Raw genomic sequence first — 21,245 nt, forward strand, 5'->3', positions numbered from 1 at the left:
CTTTCTCTTTTATATCTGGAGAGTATCACGAGTATACTAATATTCCATCTCTTACGTCTGCCCAAAGAAATTAAAAGAGAAAACGAAAAAAGTCCAAAGGATTCGGCAAAACGAAACAAATCATGAAAACTTGAAGGACTAATGATTATTGCTCTATAAGCCTTTGAAATTATCATATATGTCAATAACTAAAGTTGTGCTTATAAATTCCAGAGCTCTTCTATATTCATGTCTTAAGGAGGACACACATTAAGAGTAACGGAGTTTCCAGAGAATTTTCAACCCCAATCCCCCTGCATGAATGAATATGATCAGCAACGAGGGTGAAGGCTGTTAACTATGTCAAGTTTTTACGCGCCAAGAATCATAGAAAACGATCAAGTGATTGAAGTCTACCAAGAAATGATAAAATTACAAACAGAACATTGTCTTTCAATTGGACAAGTTTCTTATGAGGAGGGGAATTGCGTCCATCGAATTAATTATATGTGGTTTCTTATTAGATGGAAAGCAATTATATATAGACATGGCAAGCAAATACATGGAGAAACAAGTTCAAGGACGAATTTAGGAATTTTTCTAAGGGTGGGCTAATTTTTTTTTTCTTCACATATTGTCAATATAAATAAACATCAAATTAAGCACAAATTGTCAACCATCAAACAAACATTTAAGGGTGGAACCATGAATTTTTTAATGGGTGGGCTAGCTAAAGTTATTAGCTTAAAATCTATTCATAATTTTTTTTTTCCTCGTATACTAACAGTTTCTAAAGTTTTTCTATGAATAAAAGTATACGTTAAATTATATAAATCACGCTAATTATAAACACAAGAAAAAAAAATGGAATTATAGTGTTAATGTATGGTTTTTTGTAACACCCCGACCCCAAATTTATCCCTTGTTTAATTAATTTAAGTGGAATTGAGAAATTACCCGTGGGATAGGGGTATTTTAGTCATTTTCTTACCCCGGAAGGAATTTGGGAATTTCGGTTGTACCGTTGCGTAGAGCACGGTGAGATGAGTTTGTAGACACGTAGAGGGCTCGAATCGGAGTTGTAACGAGAGAGATATGATCAAAAGAAGCTCAGTGGCATAATCGTAAATTTTGGAAAATGGATTTTTGGTTAAAAGACGGAATTGCCCCCGTCATTTTCTCTCTCTCTCAAGGCGTCCCTCTCTCCCTCCGCTGGTTCGCGACAGAATGGGGCGGCCACGTTTTGGCGGCCGTGCTCGTCCGCCACCAAAGTCGACGGGCGGTACCAAAATGGCCGGCCGTCCTCTTCCTACCTCGGTAGGGTCTCGCGCCACGCCGTGTTTCGCGAGCGAGAAAGCGCCGGTTTTGATAGAAACTTCGCGGCCGTTCTCCGTCGTCCGGCCGCCATTTTTGGCAATCAAGGTATGGAAATTCATCCCTTCTGCATGATCTAGCTGATGGTTGGGTAGGATTTCATAAATTTTGAGGCTAAGTAGCTCGATCTACGGATTGAAATTCGGCCAGTTTTGCGATCGCGATTCCGGCCACTTCCGGTCAGTTTTTGGGGTATGTCCAAGAACAAAAGTGACTCCAAATTAGGTGTATTACCTAGGGTAGGAGTCTTGGTTCACGATTTGGAGGATTTCCGGCGATGCGATATCGCTTTAGACACCCACGCTGCCGGCGCGTGTGGCGGCGCGTGGGCACTGTAGCTGAGGGGCATTTTTGTCCCACTGTGATCCTCTCGATGTCACGAGCGCGTAGGTGTGCTCGGATCTCATTTTGGATACCGTTAGAGTTCCGAACGGATATCGCATATCGCGTATTTTCCGGGTTCGCTAGGTTTGGACCGTTGGATGGTCCTGAAGTTATAATATGTTGATCTAGGTATTACCAGGCTCGTGTAGGATTCGAAGGATCGTAAAATGGAGTCCCGGATACTCCGAAAATGCCAACCCTAGGGTTAGGGTTTTAGCGACCGTCCGATCGTGCGATCGTGAGCGATCCGACCGTCCGATCTGGACCAAACTTGCAGGACGTGTGTCCTAGAGCCTGTAGAACCTATAGGAACTTTCGGATCGGAATTTGGAGGTCGTGGGCCCCGCGGGCCCGTTTGACCAAGTTTGGGTAGTTTGACCCTGGGTTGACCGCTAGACTTTCCTTGTAGTTCTACCATCCCAGGAGGGCTAGAATGACCTTAGTGACAGGTCTCGAGCGTTGTTGAGTGAAACGGAGACCGTGAGCTTAAGATATAAATTAGTGAAATTAAATGGGGGAGTTTACGGTATGCTTTATTTGTGGAGGTTTATATAAGTTTAGAATTTATATTTTATATATTTAAATTGTGTGGATGTTAAAAGTAAATAAAGCGATCGAATGTTAGCTTACGAGTGCTATACGCACTACCCCACGTACCCCATATTGTGATCATGTTGAGGGTGGTGAGAATGTAGCGAGGCCCGGTGTGGTCGCCGCAGCGTCTTTGGATTAGCGGCGTGTTGGCGGACCCCATCGTGGCGGGTGCGTCCCGGCGTATGAGGAGATGTGGTTGTGTGAGGTTGGTGAGAATGTAGCGGCCCGGTGTGAGGTCGCACGCGGCGTCTTTGGATTAGCCGGCGTGTTGACCCCATACGTGGCGGGTGCGTCCCGGCGTATGAGGGGAGATGTGATTGTGTGATGGCTGGTGAGAATGTAGCGAGCCGGGGCTGGTGAGAATGTAGCGAGCCCGGTGTGTCGCACGCGTCTTTGGATTAGCCGGCGTGTTGGCGGACCCCACGTGGCGGGTGCGTCCCGGCGTATGAGGAGATATGGTTGTGTGAGGCTGGTGAGAATGTAGCCGGCCCGGTGTGAGTCGCCGCGCGTCTTTGGATTAGCGGCGTGTTGCGGGCCCCATACGAGGCCGGGTGCGTCCGTCGTATGAGGGGTGATACTGTGATTGTGTTTGATGGGTTGTGATGGATAAATATTAGAATGTATGTAATTGTGTGGTGGTAATGGTTTATTTGATATTAGGAGCCAGGATAGATACGGAAGAGCTACGTGTGGCTTGATCCCTTAGTAGGGTACGTAGGCAGCCTGAAGTTACTAGGTGCAGCCACATATTAGACCCCACTTAGGTGGTCTTATTGGGATTGATTTGGACCTCGTTGTTGGTCCCAAAACTTGGTTGAATTGAGGCTTGTCCTGGGGACTAAGTGAGTGAAGGTGCGCGTGAGTAGATTTTGAAATTGTTATATGCATGTTTAATGCATTAAGTTATTTTAAAAGCATTGTGGGCAGTTCTGCTAGAAGCATTTGAAGGCCGGAGGCCATTTATGTAAATTGCATGAGATTTTATTGTGCATGCTGCCGGTTGGGTTATAAAATGCGTTTTATGCAGGTGGAAATTTTGGGGAAATGTTCAATTTATAGGGGAGACTCTACCGAAATTTCGGCAGAAAGTCTCGTGCCCTTAGTCCTCTCTGTAAACGAGGACATAGATTTAAGGAGTGAACCCGGCTTGGGTGTGATGCCGGGGTCTCCGCAGGTTAAATCTCGGGTTCTGGGAAATTCGGGACGGGTCTGTCAGCTTGGTATCGAGCTTAGGTTCAATTTCTTGTGGACCCCGCACCATGTGTGTGCATCCTTAAGTTGTGGGATTATGATGGGTTCCCTCACGGGGCGTCATCGTTCTGACGCGGAGGACTGTTGGATATGGATGGATTTAGGATATTGATGAGTACACTGAAGGGTGTCACGTTCCTAGAAACGTGTCTATCCAAATTGTCATATCTCAATATCCTATGTATAAGGAAAATGGAAGGGCTGAAAGTGTTGAATCCGCTGAGACGAGATGAAATCGTCAGAGAAAGGTGATAAGACGAGTTACAAGGGAGTGAAGGAGTTGTGAGTCCGACCAAGGAGGGTCGTGACATATTAAAGTGAGAAGTAGTAGTGTTGGGTGGAGTATCATCTCACTCGCGTGGACTTGAATGTCGCAATTGACAGGAGTGGAACCTCATGGTTCTTCTTCCATTGCTCTCTCACGCAGTGAATATGAACTCCAAAATTTCTTGGAAGTCCGGCCATTGGGAGTTTGACCGGCGACTTGGATCACTTCTGTCTACCCCTCTGGAAAGGGAACCAATAGGGGAAAGAGAAAGAAGAAAGGTACAAAGGCCGTTGAGGCAGAAGTAGAGCTAGAGCTTTACCACAGACAGAGGTTGTTGAGTTCTTATGGGCAGGAGGGCATGGAGTTGATAAACTCGTTTCTAGAGATCCTCCATTGCCTGAACATGTTGCTAATTCTCGATTGTGTGCAGTGAGCACGAAATCGAAGATATTAAGAGCTCAACCTTTCTTTGAGAAGAGTGAATTCTCGAAGATTGAATCACTAGATTCATGATCCGAAGAACGGCTTTAGTATAATCGAAACCACAAGTGTGGAAAAAGATTTAGATAGCCGTATTCCTCTTATAAAAGGAGGCTCGTGTGTGGTGGGAATACTCCAGTCAAATCCACGGATGAGACCTAGATGGATTGGGTGAACTTACCGTGGAGATGAAGAGAATGCTTTGGGGTCTCACCTCATGTGAGCACGTTTGAGCAGAAATCTTTCATCGGAATCAGAAATGGGTCATAGTAGCGAGAGGAAGATGATGATTACAATTCGGTAAAAATGACCCTTTCTGACATCCCTTTCAAAGAATCGTGTTGGCAATATTGCTTATCGATTCTTAAGAAAGAAGGGAGATAGCAACCAGTCAAAGAGTTTGGATTCTCTTCATGGGAGAGATGGAAGAGAATCAAATCACAAATGGAAGCGTTTAGCTTTCAGGAGGAAGATTAAGCATTACAGCAGCTATTAAAGGATATCCTAGTGGAAGAAAGAGACTTCTCTTCCTCTGCTTGTTTGGATAGAGCTAATGGCTTGGCTCAACCTGGTTGTGGAGGATGAAGCATGGGAACCCGAGTAGTAGATGCGGGCCCAGTACCCACACCTTTTGGAATGACAGGTATGAAATTTGGGGACGAAATTTTTATAAGGGGGGTAGTATGTAACACCCGACCCCAAATTTATCCCATGTTTAATTAATTTAAGTGGAATTGAGAAATTACCCGTGGGATAGGGGTATTTTAGTCATTTTCTTATCCGGAAGGAATTTGGGAATTTCGGTTGTACCGTTGCGTAGAGCACGGTGAGATGAGTTCGTAGACACGTAGAGGGCTCGAATCGGAGTTGTAACGAGAGAGATATGATCAAAAAGCTCAGTGGCATAATCGTAAATTTTTGGAAAATGGATTTTTGGTTAAAAGACGGAATTGCCCCCGTCATTTTCTCTCTCTCTCCCGCGCGTCCTCTCTCCCCTCCGCTGGTTCGCGGCAATGGGGCCGCCACGTTTGGCGGCCGTGCTCTCGTCCGACCACCAAAGTCGACGGGCGGTACCAAAATGACCGGCCATTGTCCTCTTCCTACCCCAGGGTCTCGCCGCCACCAGTGTTTCGCGGAAAACGAGGAGAAGCGCCGGTTTTGAGAAACCGCCGGCCGTTCTCCGTCGTCCGCCGCCATTTTTGGCAATCAAGGTATGGAAATTCATCCTACTGCATGATCTAGCTGATGGTTGGGTAGGATTTCATAAATTTTGAGGCTAAGTAGCTCTATCTACGGATTGAAATTCGGCGGTTTTGCGATCGCGATTCCGGCCACTTCCGGTCAGTTTTTGGGGTATGTCCAAGAACAAAAGTGACTCAAATTAGGTGTATTACCTAGGGTAGGAGTCTTGGTTCACGATTTGGAGGATTTCGGCGATGCGATATCGCTTTAGACACCTGCCGGCACGTGTGGCGGCGCGTGGGCACTGAGGGCATTTTGTCCCACTGTGATCCTCTCGATGTCACGAGCGCGTAGGTGTGCTCGGATCTCATTTTGGATACCGTTAGAGTTCCGAACGGATATCGCATATCGCGTATTTTCCGGGTTCGCTAGGTTTGGACCGTTGGATGGTCCTGAAGTTATAATATGTTGATCTAGGTATTACCAGGATCGTGTAGGATTCGACGGATCGTAAAATGGAGTCGGATACTCGAAAATGCCAACCCTAGGGTTAGGGTTTTAGCGACCGTCCGATCGTGCGATCGTGAGCGATCCGACCGTCCGATCTGGACCAAACTTGCAGGACGTGTGTCCTAGAGCCTGTAGAACCTATAGGAACTTTGGATCGAATTTGGAGGTCGTGGGCCCCGCGGGCCCGTTTGACCAAGTTTGGGTAGTTTGACCCTGGGTTGACCGCTAGACTTTCCTTGTAGTTCTACCATCCCAGGAGGGCTAGAATGACCTTAGTGACAGGTCTCGAGCGTTGTTGAGTGAAACGGAGACCGTGAGCTTAAGATATAAATTAGTGAAATTAAATGGGGGAGTTTACGGTATGCTTTATTTGTGGAGGTTTATATAAGTTTAGAATTTATATTTTATATATTTAAATTGTGTGGATGTTAAAAGTAAATAAAGCGATCGAATGTTAGCTTACAGTGCTATACGCACTACCCCGTACCCCATATTGTGATCGCGTCTTTGGATTAGCGGCGTGTTGCGGACCCCATACGTGGCGGGTGCGTCCCGGCGTATGAGGGGAGATATGGTTGTGTGAGGGCTGGTGAGAATGTAGCAGGCCCGGTGTGAGGTCGCACGCGTCTTTGGATTAGCCGGCGTGTTGGCGGGCCCCATACTGAGGCGGGTCGTCCCGTCGTATGAGGGGTGATACTGTGATTGTGTTTGATGGGTTGTGATGGATAAATATTAGAATGTATGTAATTGTGTGGTGGTAATGGTTTATTTGATATTAGGAGCCAGGATAGATACGGAAGAGCTACGTGTGGCTTGATCCCTTAGTAGGGTACGTAGGCAGCCTGAAGTTACTAGGTGCAGCCACATATTAGACCCCACTTAGGTGGTCTTATTGGGATTGATTTGGACCTCGTTGTTGGTCCCAAAACTTGGTTGAATTGAGGCTTGTCCTGGGGACTAAGTGAGTGAAGGTGCGCGTGAGTAGATTTTGAAATTGTTATATGCATGTTTAATGCATTAAGTTATTTTAAAAGCATTGTGGGCGTTCTGCTAGAAGCATTTGAAGGCCGGAGGCCATTTATATAAATTGCATGAGATTTTATTGTGCATGCTGCCGGTTGGGTTATAAAATGCGTTTTATGCGGTGGAAATTTTGAAATGTTCAATTTATAGGGAGACTCAAATTTCGTGAAAGTCTCGTGCCCTTAGTCCTCTCAGTAAACGAGGACATAGATTTAAGGAGTGAACCCGGCTTGGGTGTGATGCGGGGTCTCCGAGGTTAAATCTCGGGTTACAGGAAATTCGGGACGGGTCCATCATTTTACTATTTTCTTTTGGCTTCCCTTGACAACTTTGTAATAGGATGTGTAATGTAATTTATCAAGCTCAAGTCTAGATTAGGGAAAACTTTTATTGGTGCTCTTCTCTAATCTCTGCTTTATGGTGGCTCAAGCAATTTGACAAAGGTATTGAGCATTGCATATCATTACATTAAACAGTCTTCATAAAATGATGACTAGTCATCCGTTTCTCATATGACTAGTCATTCTTGCTTCCAACTGGATAACAAACTGTTTTGTCCTATTCCTCTTTCTCTCTCTCTGCTGCCATCTGTGGTTTTCGACCTAACGAATTTTTGTAAAGGTCACGTTTTTGGTCATTTGTGTCTCTTTTGCGTGGAATTTTTGGAAAGATTGTTTTTGCTTTCTTTCTCTTCTTCCTCAAGAGAGAACCATATACTTTTCATCTATGAGTTTTTCCAATTGATTTCTTTTTGAAAAACTGCTTTTGAAAACCCGAATCTGCATCTAGCTATTCAAATCATCTCTCATTTATATCTAGGTCAGATTCAAGACTGATTTCTTCAAGAGTATGGTTTCTTGAAGAAATTGGTCATTCTCCTTTGAATCCAAATATTTGTTTTTGGTTCGTGTTGGAACTTGCAAGCTTGTGCCATGGGATGAACGAGCTGGAGAAGGAGCTGCCATTGCCATGAAGAACTGAGCTTCAAGTTTTGCTAAGTTGGAGAAGGAGATTGCACAAAGGAGGTATTGCTCATATTCCTAAATTGACCTAGGTGAATCTTGAGCTTGGTTGTATTTCCTTTGTAAGAATCTTTTTCTACTTAGTGGATTGCCTGGTCGGTTGATGACTCAGTTTTTCCCAATGGTGGGTTTCTGGGTGAACAAAATCTGTTTTGCATATCTGTAATTTTTCTGGGTTTGTGTTCTTGATGGTTGACTAGTCATCTTTATCTGCTGTTTGATGTTTGCATGATTTTGATGATTTCACACACTTTCACATAGTTGTTGCTAGCACAGGGGATGCCTAGATTGATGGGTCCTTCTGAGTGCGTAGGTTGTCACTAGTAATCTTCTAGGTTGCAGGTACATTGTGGCATGATCTGTGTGTTCTCTTGATTGTGATTGTTCATGACTAGCAGTTGACTAGTCATACGTGTATTTGGTCAAGGTTTAAAGTGTGTGAAGATTGCTGAGTTGTTTTGTCTTGGTTGTGTAATTAAATCTACCATTTGTCACCTAAGTACCAATTTCAATTGGTATCAGAGCGTCAGCTCTTAACACAAATAGAGAGATCCTAGGATTTGTTTTGGTGTTTAGGTGTGTTCACTATGGAAAGGGATCGAGTTGCTGGATCTTGCAACTCCCCTCCCTATTTTGACGGTAATAACTACGCTGCATGGAGAGAAAAATTTGAGATATTTCTTGATGCTCTTGATGAGTATGCAAGTGAGTATCTCACAAAAGAGTGGGTTGCTCCGGTCAAGACTGTTTTTGGTGAGGATGTACCCAAACCTAGGTCAGAATGGACTGAAGCTGAGGTGTTTGGTGCATATTCGAACAAGAAGGCCAGAAATGCCTTAGTTACTGCTTTGTCTAGCACACAATTTGCACATATACAACATATCCCTAATGCTAAACAAGCTTGGGATAAACTAAGGGTGGTTCATGAAGGGGATGACCAAGTTAGAACCCTAAAATTTCAGATGGTGCTTGCACAATTTGAAGAACTTAGGATGTCTGGAGTCTGTTTACGAGTTCCATGGGCGAGTTGAGATGATCACAAATGAAGCCATGAGGCTAGGTCAACCCATTGAAGAGCTTCTTGTTGTTCAGAAAATTCTTCGTGTTCTACCATCTAGGTTTAGAGCAAAGAAAACCGCAATCATGGAGGTCCAAAATTTAAATGAAATTAAGCTTGGCAAGCTTGTAGGAAAACGAAAACCTATGAGATGGAATTGAATATGGAAGAAAATGATTCCAAAAAATCAAAAAATGTTGCACTTCAAGGAGTGCATGTTTCCTCTCTGAAAGTTGATGAAAAATCCTCAGGTTTTGAGGATGAGATGGCCTTGTTTGTCAAAAAATTTAGGAGAATTCTTAAGGATAAGGGAAAGTTTGCTAGAGAGGGCAGCTCTGGTAGTGAGAAACTGTTTAGACCATCAACTGATCGGTCTAATGAGAGGAATAAGGATGTCAAACCTTTCACGAAAGATTTCAGAAAATCTGTCAAGTGCTTCACATGTGGAGGCATTGGACACTATGCTGCTGACTGTGCAAACAATCAGAAAAAATACTCCAAAGGAAAGGACAAGGCCATGAAAGTGAGCTGGAGTGAGAGTGAAAGTGAAGGGTCTCAAGAGGATTCATCTTCCTCTGATGTTGATGACCAACATGTTGCCTTTGTTGCCTCTGTGCAGCCCATGTCTGATGAATCTGATTCCGAGTCAGATGACCTGTCATACGAGTCATTAGGAAGAAAATATGATTGTTTGTTTAAAGAGACCTTGTGTTTGAAAGAAGAGAGCCTCAAACTTGAGGTTAATAACCAAGATCTTCAACATGAAATTCTCATCCTAAAAGAAACCAAAAAGGAGTTAAGTGACAAATTTGAGTCTCTAGAAAAAGAAAGTGATGCTTTTGTGTCAATTAGGAGTAACCTTGAGAATCAAGTTAATGTGCTCAAGGAAAGTAACATTGGTTTCCAGAACTCAAACAAACAGCTCCTAGGTGAATTGAATGAAGCAAATAGGAAGATTATATCTATGACCATTGGTGCTTCAAAAATTGACAAAATGTTGAATATGGGAAAAGTTCATGGGGACAAAGGTGGCCTTGGATTTAATCACTTTGGTTCTAGTTCGTCTAGCTTTACCACTAATTTTGTCAAATCAGAAACTCCAGTCACTGTACCTCTTGATGTTCAGCAGGTTGTCAAGAAACCTAAGTTTGTTCCAACTTGTCACAGGTGTGGGTTGACTGGTCATATTCGACCAGTCTGTCATTTGTTTAGCAAAGATAAAACCAGAAAATTGTCTTCAAAATCTAAAAGGAATCCCAGATCTTTGCAAGATCAAGTTGATCATTTGATGAATGAAGTTACTAAGATAGCCAAACTTGTCTCCCTCAAAATGAGTTCTCCCATTGTGCCTAAGTCTACTTGGATTGCAAGAGGTCATACCAAATCTCTTGTTGTGCTAAATGCCTTTGCTGCTTCAAACACCAACTCTTGGTATTTTGATAGTGGTTGTTCCAAACATATGTCTGGGGATAAAAATGTTTTCTCATCCCTCACCCCCTTTGATGGAGGCACTGTGACTTTTGGTGGAGGTCATAGGTCTCAAGTTGTTGGAAAAGTCTTGTTTGTATCCTGGTCTGCCTGAGCTTAAGAATGTTAGATTTGTTGAGGTCTCACATCCAATCTCATTAGTGTGAGTCAGCTGTGTGACGATGGAATAGTAGAGGTTAGATTCTCCAAGCATGGCTGCAAAATCATTGGAAAAGGTGACAATGAGATTGTTAGCGTGGCAAGGTCTAGGGACAATTGCTCTGTATTGATGGTGTCAATGATGCAAAAGAAGTAGTTTGCAACAAGGTTGTAAATGAAACAGTGTTTTGTGGCATCAAAGGCTTGGACATGTGAATTTTAGAGACTTGCATAAATTGTCCAAGAGAGAGTTAGTAAGTGGTCTACAAAGCTTGAAAAATCTGACCTGCATGTTTGTGAGCGATGTCAATTAGGCAAACAAGTTAGAGTGTCACACAAAAAGGTTAAACACATTCAAACTAATGTTAGTCTAGAACTTGTTCACATGGATCTTGTTGGTCCTATCCAAACCATGTCCTTTGGTGGAAAGAAATATATTCTTGTCATGGTTGATGATTTCTCTAGGTTCACTTGGGTCTCATTCTTACGTGAGAAATCTGAAACCTTCCAAAGGTTTAAGTCTGTTTGTCACCTTTTGCAAAAAGAGAAGATGACTAGTCATCTACCTCTTGTTAGAATTAGAACAGATCATGGCTGAATTTGAGAATTCTCAGTTTCTGAAATTTTGTGAAGAAATGGGAATTAAACATGAGTTCTCTGCACCTATTACACCTCAGCAAAATGGTGTTGTGGAGAGAAAGAATAGGGTGCTTTTGAAATGGCAAGGGTGATGCTAAATAGCAAAAATCTTGCTAAACACTTTTGGGCTGAAGGTCAATACAGCTTGTTACATCTCAAGCAGGGTATTTGTGAGGTCTGGTACCAAACAAACTCCCTATGAGATTTGGAAAGGAAAGAAGCCTAATGTGTCATATTTTAGGGTCTTTGGTAGCACATGCTATATTTTGAGAGATAGGGAGCATCTTGCTAAGTTTGATTCTAAGTGTGATAAGGGAATATTTCTAGGGTATTCCACCTCAAGCCGAGCCTATAGAGTGTACAACTGTAGGTCCAGAACCATCATTGAATCCATAAATGTCACTATTGATGATTTTGCTGCATCTACAGAGATGGCATTGGATGAGGATGATCTTTTACCTCCTCCTCCTCCTGAGCAAGAATCTCCAGTCTGGATCTTGTGGTTGACCTCAACTTTGGAAATTCTGTCGGTTGACTGTCACAACTTTTTCAACTTCTAGTTCCATCTCATCATCGGTGCCGGCTCTCATCGATCTTAGTCCTCTCACTCAAACTGAGAGTGTCATTATTGGCCCTCTTAATCAGGGAGTGAGAACTAGGAAGCAACTTGCTCAAGAAATTAGCCATGTGTGTTATGTCTCCAAGGAAGAGCCTAGAAATGTGAAAGAAGCCCTACACCATGGTGAATGGTTTCTTGCAATGCAGGAAGAATTAAATCAATTTGTGAGAAATGATGTTTGGTACCTTGTCCCTAGACCAGTCAACACAAATGTCATAGGCACTAAGTAGATTTTCAAAAATAAAATCGATGAGCAAGGTAATGTGGTAAGAAACAAGGCTAGATTGGTTGCTCAAGGATACACTCAAATGGAAGGCATTGACTTTGATGAAACTTTTGCCCCTGTTGCAAGATTAGAATCAGTTAGATTGCTTCTTGCCATTGCTTGTCATTTGAAATTCAAACTTTATCAAATGGATGTCAAAACTGCCTTCTTGAATGGTGTCCTAAATGAAGAGGTCTATGTTGAGCAACCAAAGGGTTTTGAAGATCCACATCATCCAAATGATGTGTTTCGGTTAAAAAAGGCTCTCTATGGTTTGAAACAAGCTCCTAGAGCATGGTATGTGAGGTTATCCTCTCATCTTCTAGGAAATGGGTATGTTAGAGGGTCATGTTGATAAAACTTTGTTTGTGAAACGGTTTAAAAAGGATGTCTTGATTGCTCAAGTGTATGTTGATGATATTGTGGTTGGTTCTACCTCTGATTTGCATGTTCAAGATTTTATTCATGTCATGACTAGTGAATTTGAAATGAGTCTTGTAGGTGAGCTTAACTATTTCTTAGGTCTTCAAATTAAACAAAGCCATGATGGGATCTTTGTATCTCAATCTAAATATGCAAAAAATCCTGTGACAAAATTTGGTTTGGAGGGGGCAAAATCTGCAAGAACTCCAATGAGCACTAATGCTAAGATTCATAGAGACTTGCATGGCAAAAGTATGGATCAAACTCTCTATAGAAGCATGATAGGGAGTCTTCTCTACTTGACTGCTAGTAGACCTGACATTTCTTTTAGTGTTGGTGTGTGTGCTCGGTTTCAAAGTGATCCAAAAGAGTCTCACTTGTTTGCTGTTAAGAGAATCATTAAATATGTGAGTGGGACTATTGAGTTTGGATTATGGTATACCTATGACACTTGTGTCAATCTTGTTGGGTATAGTGATGCCGATTGGGCAGGTTGTAGTGATGATAGGAAAAGCACTTCCGGGGGGGTCTTCTATGTAGGCAACAATCTTGTTGCTTGGCATAGCAAAAAACAGAATTGTCTCCTTATCCACTTTCTGAAGCAGTATGTTGCAGCTGGGAGTTGTTGTACTCAACTCCTTTGGATGAGACAAATGTTGGAAGACTATGGTCTTGCTCAATCATCCTTTCTAATCTATTGTGACAACATGAGTGCCATAGATATTTCAAAAAATCATGTTCAACACTCTAGGACTAAGCATATAGACATTAGGCACCATTTTATTAGAGATCTTGTGGAAGACAACATTTTATCTTTGAAATTTGTTCCCTCTGAAAAACAGCTAGCAGATATACTCACCAAGGCCTTGGATTTTCAGAAACATGTTACACTTCGGCAATCCATTGGCCTTTGCTCAATTGATTGATTAGCTGGTCTGTTCTTTGTCTTCAGCACATTTCAAAATAGTTGACTAGTCAAGTCCAAAATTTTTGTGTTTTGATGTTGATATGTCACTGTTCATATCTCTCATTTCTGATGGTGTGAATGATTGAATGTTTTTGTGCTTTGTCTGACTTGTGCATAATCCCTTTTCTTGTTTAAGATGCTATTAGATGAGACTTAAATCGTGCTAGATGCTATTAGATGAGACTTAAATCGTGCTATCTTGTCCTCTTGGTGAACCACGTCTCTTAGCTTCATTTTGGACTGCTCTTGTTATTATCTCTTAGCTGGTCTCACTCTCTTAGCCAATCTATTTAAAATTAAAAAAAAAAAAAAAAAAAAGAAAAGAAGTGTGACCAATGTAGTCACGGCTCTAGGACGGTATAAGGTGTTTTGATTGAAGAATCTAGAGCAAAGAGCCGTAAAATTGGGCCATTCAAAGCACTTATGTTCGGGATGTGCAAGTAACTCAAAATAAATTATCAAATATTTTGCCATTAGAGAGTGATGATTTTTTGCTGTGAGCCATACTATGATCATGTCTTAAGAATGCTTTGTATAATTGTTTCTCCAAGAGAGATAAGATATCATCTCTTGTGTCCCTTGGCTCTAAACCACCTTCTCTCCTAAATATGCCTTGTCTCTGAGCATGAATTGCATCTCATTGCCTATCTCTCAGAGTTAATTGTCTATGTACACTGCATATGGTTTTAATCTTTTCTTCTTTTTCATTCCCTTTCCTTCATGTGTTGAAGACTTGGTCTAGGCTATTATGCTAATGCAACTTTGATCACTTGATATATGTGCTAGTTCATGCTTGTGTTTTTAGAAATCAAACCCTTGTCTTTCACAGGATCAATATTATTTGCCTGTGCCAATTCTGCTGAGCCAATTACTGAGCCAATTACTGCCAGTGCACTGTGCCAATGCACTGGGTTGACTAGTCATCTTGTGCCAGTGCTGGGTTGACTAGTCATCTTGCTTGTGGTTGACTAGTTATCCGCTTCGTCTCTTAACCGATCGTTTTTCTTTTTATGGTCGTGTCGTTTGCGTCCTTTTTCTTTTTTAGGTCATTTCTTTTCCTCTTCTCTCTCTCTCTGTTCTCGACAGTTTCGTCTTCTTCTCCATTTCCTTTTTCTCTTCGAACTTCATTCCCGCTGCTAGCCATGTCTTCCTCAAAGCCTATCCTCACTTCCCACCGTCGTTCCAAATCCAAATCCACTGAAAGTGTGGATTTCTTTCCCTCAATTCCTAGGGCTCCTAGAACCCGTCCCTCTTCCTCTGTTCCTGACGGAGATTCCTCTCCATTTGTGTCTTCTGAGGCTGCCTCCTTCTTTGAAGAAGTTGTCTCCAAAAGGAAATTTGTTCCTGAGAGGTCTTACCAGTTTGATGCTATTCCTTTGGCTGCTCAGGAGTTTGCAAATCAAATTTTGGAGCACTACCACCTTCATGCCCTAAACTCTCTCTCTGGTAAGTTTAATGCCTCTGTAATTCAAGAATTTTACTCTAACTTTCCTGCTGATCCTAAGGAGTCAAAATTTCAGATAATTGTTAGGTCAGTCCCCATTACTCTGAAACCTTCTGTTATCAATCGGGTCTTAGGTTTTCGATCGTGCCCTGGTTTTGATTTTTCGAAATTTGCTCTTGCTTCTGCTGATTACTCCATTGATCTTTTTAAATCTATGGCATACACTGATCAATCCATGCCTTTGACTTCTAAAGGTCTGCCTATCAAGTCTTACCTGTCGCCATTTTATAAATTTTTGTGGGACTTTATCCGTCATAATGTTCTCCCCACTGGGAACAATTCTAATCCCACTCTTGCTGCCTGTCAACTCATGATTTCCATGGTGAATCATGATAAAATTCCCCTTGGTGATATCCTTTATAATGCCATTCTTGGAAAGACCATTGGTCATGGTACCAAGCACAAGGGGACTCTTGTCTTCCCTTGTCTAATTCAGCGCCTTTGTGAGAATAATGGGGTGGTATTTCATGATTCCGATCAGTGGCATCCTCCCATTGCTCCTTATGGCAAGGCCTCTGCTGCCCTTAGCCAGAAAGTTTCTAGAACCTTTCTCATACATGTGTCGTCTTCCTCACGAGAATGCCTCTCTCGAGATCAGCTGCCCAAGGAGGAGTATATTGACATCTTTTGAGTGCATTCCATCCACTTCAACTCCTGCTCTTGGTGTGTCTTTGATACTCGGCTGATCCTGCCACTGTTGAGGACTCGGATGACTCTTTGGATTCTGGTGGCTCTTTGGTGTTTTAGCTTGGGGTTGCTCTTGGCTGTGTCCTTGTTAGGAAGATTAATTCTGATAGGTTGTGCATTGGGATAGGGGAAGTTATTTTGTAATCTCCTTCTAGGTAGTCTGTGCATTTTGCTAGGAGGGATTGTTTTTGTTAACACATTGTGGGTAGTCTATGCATTGTGATAGGGGGAGTTGTTCTGTCCTGTTTTGAACAACTAGTATTTGACTAGTCATGAATCTATGTTCTGTATTGTATTTCTGTTGTTTGACTAGTCATTCATATATGAATATGTGCTTTATTATCCTTGTTCCTATATGCCTATCACTTTGTGGTTAATCCCTTTTATATGCTGTTTCTCTCTCTCTGCCTTTTTGCACTTTCCTTATCAACAAGGGGGAGAACACTCTCAACCCCACATTGCATATTGTTTTAAAAATTTCTGTGACAATATGCTTGTTTTTGTGCCGGGAAGATTGGTTGTTCTTGCAGGAACTCTCACTTCATCATCTCATTAGTCTCGGTTTTGGGTTGAGTGTTCTTAGAGAGTGTGTTGTCAAGGAAAGCCAAAAAGGGGGAGATTGTTAATGTATGGTTTTTACTATTTTCTTTTGGCTTCCCTTGACAACTTTGTAATAGGATGTGTAATGTAATTTATCAAGCTCAAGTCTAGATTAGGGAAAACTTTTATTGGTGCTCTTCTCTAATCTCTGCTTTATGGTGGCTCAAGCAATTTGACAAAGGTATTGAGCATTGCATATCATTACATTAAACAGTCTTCATAAAATGATGACTAGTCATCCGTTTCTCATATGACTAGTCATTCTTGCTTCCAGCTGGATAACAAACTGTTTTGTCCTATTCCTCTTTCTCTCTCTCTGCTGCCATCTGTGGTTTTCGACCTAACGAATTTTTGATTGTAAAGGTCACGTTTTTGGTCATTTAGGCGGCTGTCTCTTTTGCGTGGAATTTTTGGAAAGATTGTTTTTGCTTTCTTTCTCTTCTTCCTCAAGAGAGAACCATATACTTTTCATCTATGAGTTTTTCCAATTGATTTCTTTTTGAAAAACTGCTTTTGAAAACCCGAATCTGCATCTAGCTATTCAAATCATCTCTCATTTATATCTAGGTCAGATTCAAGACTGATTTCTTCAAGAGTATGGTTTCTTGAAGAAATTGGTCATTCTCCTTTGAATCCAAATATTTGTTTTTGGTTCGTGTTGGAACTTGCATGCTTGTGCCATGGGATGAACGAGCTGGAGAAGGAGCTGCCATTGCCATGAAGAACTGAGCTTCAAGTTTTGCTAAGTTGGAGAAGGAGATTGGACAAAGGAGGTATTGCTCATATTCCTAAATTGACCTAGGTGAATCTTGAGCTTGGTTGTATTTCCTTTGTAAGAATCTTTTTCTACTTAGTGGATTGCCTGGTCGGTTGATGACTCCCAGTTTTTCCCAATGGTGGGTTTTGGGTGAACAAAATCTGTTTTGCATATCTGTAATTTTTATGGGTTTGTGTTCTTGATGGTTGACTAGTCATCTTTATCTGCTGTTTGATTTTTGCATGATTTTGATGATTTCACACACTTTCACATAGTTGTTGCTAGCACAGGGGATGCCTAGATTGATGGGTCCTTCAGAGTGCGTAGGTTGTCACTAGTAATCTTCTAGGTTGCAGGTACATTGTGGCATGATCTGTGTGTTCTTTTGATTGTGATTGGTCATGACTAGCAGTTGACTAGTCATACGTGTATTTGGTCAAGGTTTAAAGTGTGTGAAGATTGCTGAGTTGTTTTGTCCTGGTTGTGTAATTAAATCTACCATTTGTCACCTAAGTAAGTACCAATTTCATATAGCCATATTATTCACAAAAGGGTGAATTTTATTTAGAAAAGTGCTTCTCTTTAGGAGATACGTTAATGGAAAAGGATTAAAATTGATGTTTGGGGCAAAGTTTAACACCAAATATAAATGTGGAAGACCTTTGACTTTGACTATTGGTGTGGTAGCACTGGCAGACCCAGGAATTTTTTAGCGGATGTGCAATTTTGAAAAGCTAAAAAACTCTTTGTGGATTGAACATCTAAAGCTTTTTACCTAGATGAAAAATTGTTTTATGTAAAAATATTGTCGAAGTATGAAAATTGATTTTTCGGAATAATCATTTCTCAAGATAATTTTTGGCTGCTTCACATCAAATAAGAAAACTTGATTTTATGGAATTTTAGTATGAAATATATATTGATTTAATGATTCATCATTTTTAAACTAAATCGTATTTTGAACTAAAACCGATTTTTCATATTTAGATTTGGTGGGAATTTGATTTTCTAGTATATTTATTTGAATCCAAATGGGGGATACTTCCTTATTTACATTGTAAAATTAAGCAAATAGAGTAACATAAAAATAAACGAAAGTAAAAGAACAAAGACATTTACTTAAATGCTAAAATGGAAATAAGGTAATCTATATACCTGAGTGCACCACCACCAGCTGAGCAAATGGGCAATTTGAAGCACATACAATGGTTTTTCTAGTGAGGAGAGGTGCTTACTAGGTCCGACACTGTGTGGTAGGATATGCAATTGTATATATTTGTAATTTATTTTTAGTTTAAAATATTAAGCTATATATGTTTAATTATTTTTCTCCCCAAACCCTTCCTTGGGCTACTGACCAGGTAGTATAGGCTAGTTCCTCCCCTGCAAATATTGCATTGCAAAGGAAATAAAAATAGCTTACCTAGTGAAGTGGAACCCTTCATTCCTTGAGTGAATCTAAGTCTTTGATTGTTGAATCTGAATCAATATCCACATCATGTTCTTTCTCAATGTAGACAATAAGGGAATTTGTAAGATAGTCCTCCATCTTGCTGCGAAGTATAGTCTTAACATGTTTCATAACTGAAAATGCTCTTTCTGTTGTTACTGTAGAAACTGGAAAAGTTAATATTAAATGAGTCAACCTATCAATCAAATAATATGTCTTTGCTCTGTTTGTTTTAATTAATCATTGACACAGTTCGGAAACAATAGACATATTTTGAAAGATATCAAGATCTTCTTGATGTACTTCAAACTCAAAAAGTTCTAGTTGACACCTGTAAACACGAATTTCCTGCGACAAATGAGACAAGAACACGTGTACAAAATAATATTTGTATTTATGAAATTTAGGGTTACAATCTCTGTATTGAATCCTCTTATTCGATCTCCAAAATCTATAAAGACAATTTGTGTTTGATGCAAGGGTCGTAGAGACTTGATCTTGATCAAACGGGTAGCACAAGGCTTGTTTGGTGTTTGGGATTTTCTAGGGTGGAGGAACCGGCACGTATTTGTTGTGCTTGAAGGCTCTTCCAAAGTGTAGGTGAAGAATGCAGGGAGTTTTCTGCTTCTTCTCAATGCTAGGTTTTTCTGGCCCCTTCTTTCGTCTTGAGGCCTCCTATTTATAGGCCCTTGTAGGATGCTTAACCTAGATAACTTTCCCCATTTAAAACCTTATTTTGTGGGATTTTGATTTGATTTAAATCAATTCCCATAATCTGGCAATTTAACCAAATTATCTTCAATTGATTGACCTAATTAATATTTGATTTAAGTCAAAGTCAATCACGGAAGATTCTTTCCCTTAATTTTTCTTCATCTTGAACCGTTTGATGCACTCCGTCGGATGTCGCCACGTGTCACTTTTTGACAACTAATCCAATTTTGATGAGTCACACGGCACATGGGCGAATTATGGGGCCCACAATTTAATCCACCAAATCCTAATTATTTTCTCGTCCAATGAGATTTATTACACCAAAATTTCATTGTCTACAAATTGCCCCCACTTCATGATGCATTGTAGACATGTGCTTTGTCACATGTAGGAGGTGCAGCTTGAAGTGTTATTTTCCTCCTTTTTTTTATATTTTTTTTGGGGTGATATTATTAAACTTAATAATACCCAATGAACCCTATTTCCAACGTTGGCTTGTTATTTCCCACGTTGGTTTCCTTTTTTTTTTTTGGTTGATATTATTATGCTTAATAATATCCAATATTGGTAAGATCTTGTGAATCAAGATATAAAATCCAATATTTTCCTAAACTAGGAACAAGAAACCCTAGCATCACTAGGAGCTTTGATGGTCTTTGGCTTCTTTAAATTGAACTACGTTCATGAACATTGAGATCAACCAAATAGAACTGCAGAAAAACTCCTCTTGTCGGCAGGAAGGTCTACAACTTTGAAGTTTGCATCATTTGAATTTTCAACAACCAAAGTGGTGAGAGTTGCTTCTTTTCCTTCGTTGTCTGATTCTTTCATATATATATATGCCTTCTTGTAGCCAGCGGAACAAAGAAAATTAACATTGGAATTTTTAATTTTATGTTTATAGCCACCAGAACCCACCATTTTGGGCATATCAAGAGACTTCATGGATGAATAGCAAATTCTCAATTGGTATGATGAACAGCAAATTCCCTTGGCATACGAATTTACTATGCTTGCATCAGTTTTTGTCTATTTTGCTCTCTTTTTTTATTTTTTATTTTTATTTTTATTATATATATATATATATATAATAGGGTGGAAAAATTTGGTAGGTTCAAGCTGCGTGCATTCTTTGGAGGTCTGGAAGGTTGGCGGGCTTGAGCACTGCATGCGTTAGGCTCGAAGTGGAAGCATGGGGCGCTGACCTTGGTGTGCGACATGGGCTGGCGCTAGGAGAAGGCGCTAGGCCTTATCTGGAGCTGGAGTGAGCGGGCAGGGGAGATCTGGGCCACAGTGGAGCTGGGGGCAAGGCCACGATGGGCCTTGGGTGGTAGCGCGGCTGCGAGGAGAAGAAGGGCTAGGTCTTGGCGTGATGTGGGCCTCCATGCTTTGGCCGGACTTGGCGCTGGCTGGAGAAGTGGGCAAATTGGGCTGCCACCATTCAGCTTGGGCTGATCCAAGCGACTCGAAATAACCTTTTTGTTTTTTTTGTTTTTGTTTTGTTTTTGTTTTTGTTTTTTTTTTTTTGTTTTTTTTTTTTGTGGGCACATCAATTTCTCTTTCAATCATTTATTATTATTATTATTTTATATGATGATATTTACACATATATTTTTTTTACAATAGGTACTTTGAAAGAAAGTGAAGAACGTAGACGTCCTATACCACTTGGGTTTGATCCATCTCTCCGACTTGGTGATAACCCGCTCAAGCGCTTAGGCTTTACGTAAGTGGAGCACGAGTGAAGAACGTAGGCGTCCTATACCGCTTGGGTTTGATCCATCTCTCCGACTTGGTGATAACCCGCTTAAGCGTTTAGGCTTTACGTAGGAGAAGGCGAGTGAAAATTGTTTCTCGAGACATTCCACCT

At 41.1% G+C, this 21,245-nt stretch overlaps 1 protein-coding gene across 1 annotated transcript in view; it reads left to right on the forward strand.

Annotated features, from left to right (window-relative positions):
• The window catches only part of LOC103331137 (organelle RRM domain-containing protein 1, chloroplastic-like), a 72,255-nt gene that overhangs the window by 23,609 nt on the left and 27,401 nt on the right, over positions 1 to 21,245 (forward strand). The gene's annotated exons all lie outside the window — the stretch shown is intronic.

Source organism: Prunus mume, linkage group LG5 (genome assembly GCF_029339155.1).
Source record: "Prunus mume cultivar Tortuosa linkage group LG5, ASM2933915v1, whole genome shotgun sequence".
Classification (NCBI taxonomy): domain Eukaryota; kingdom Viridiplantae; phylum Streptophyta; class Magnoliopsida; order Rosales; family Rosaceae; genus Prunus; species Prunus mume.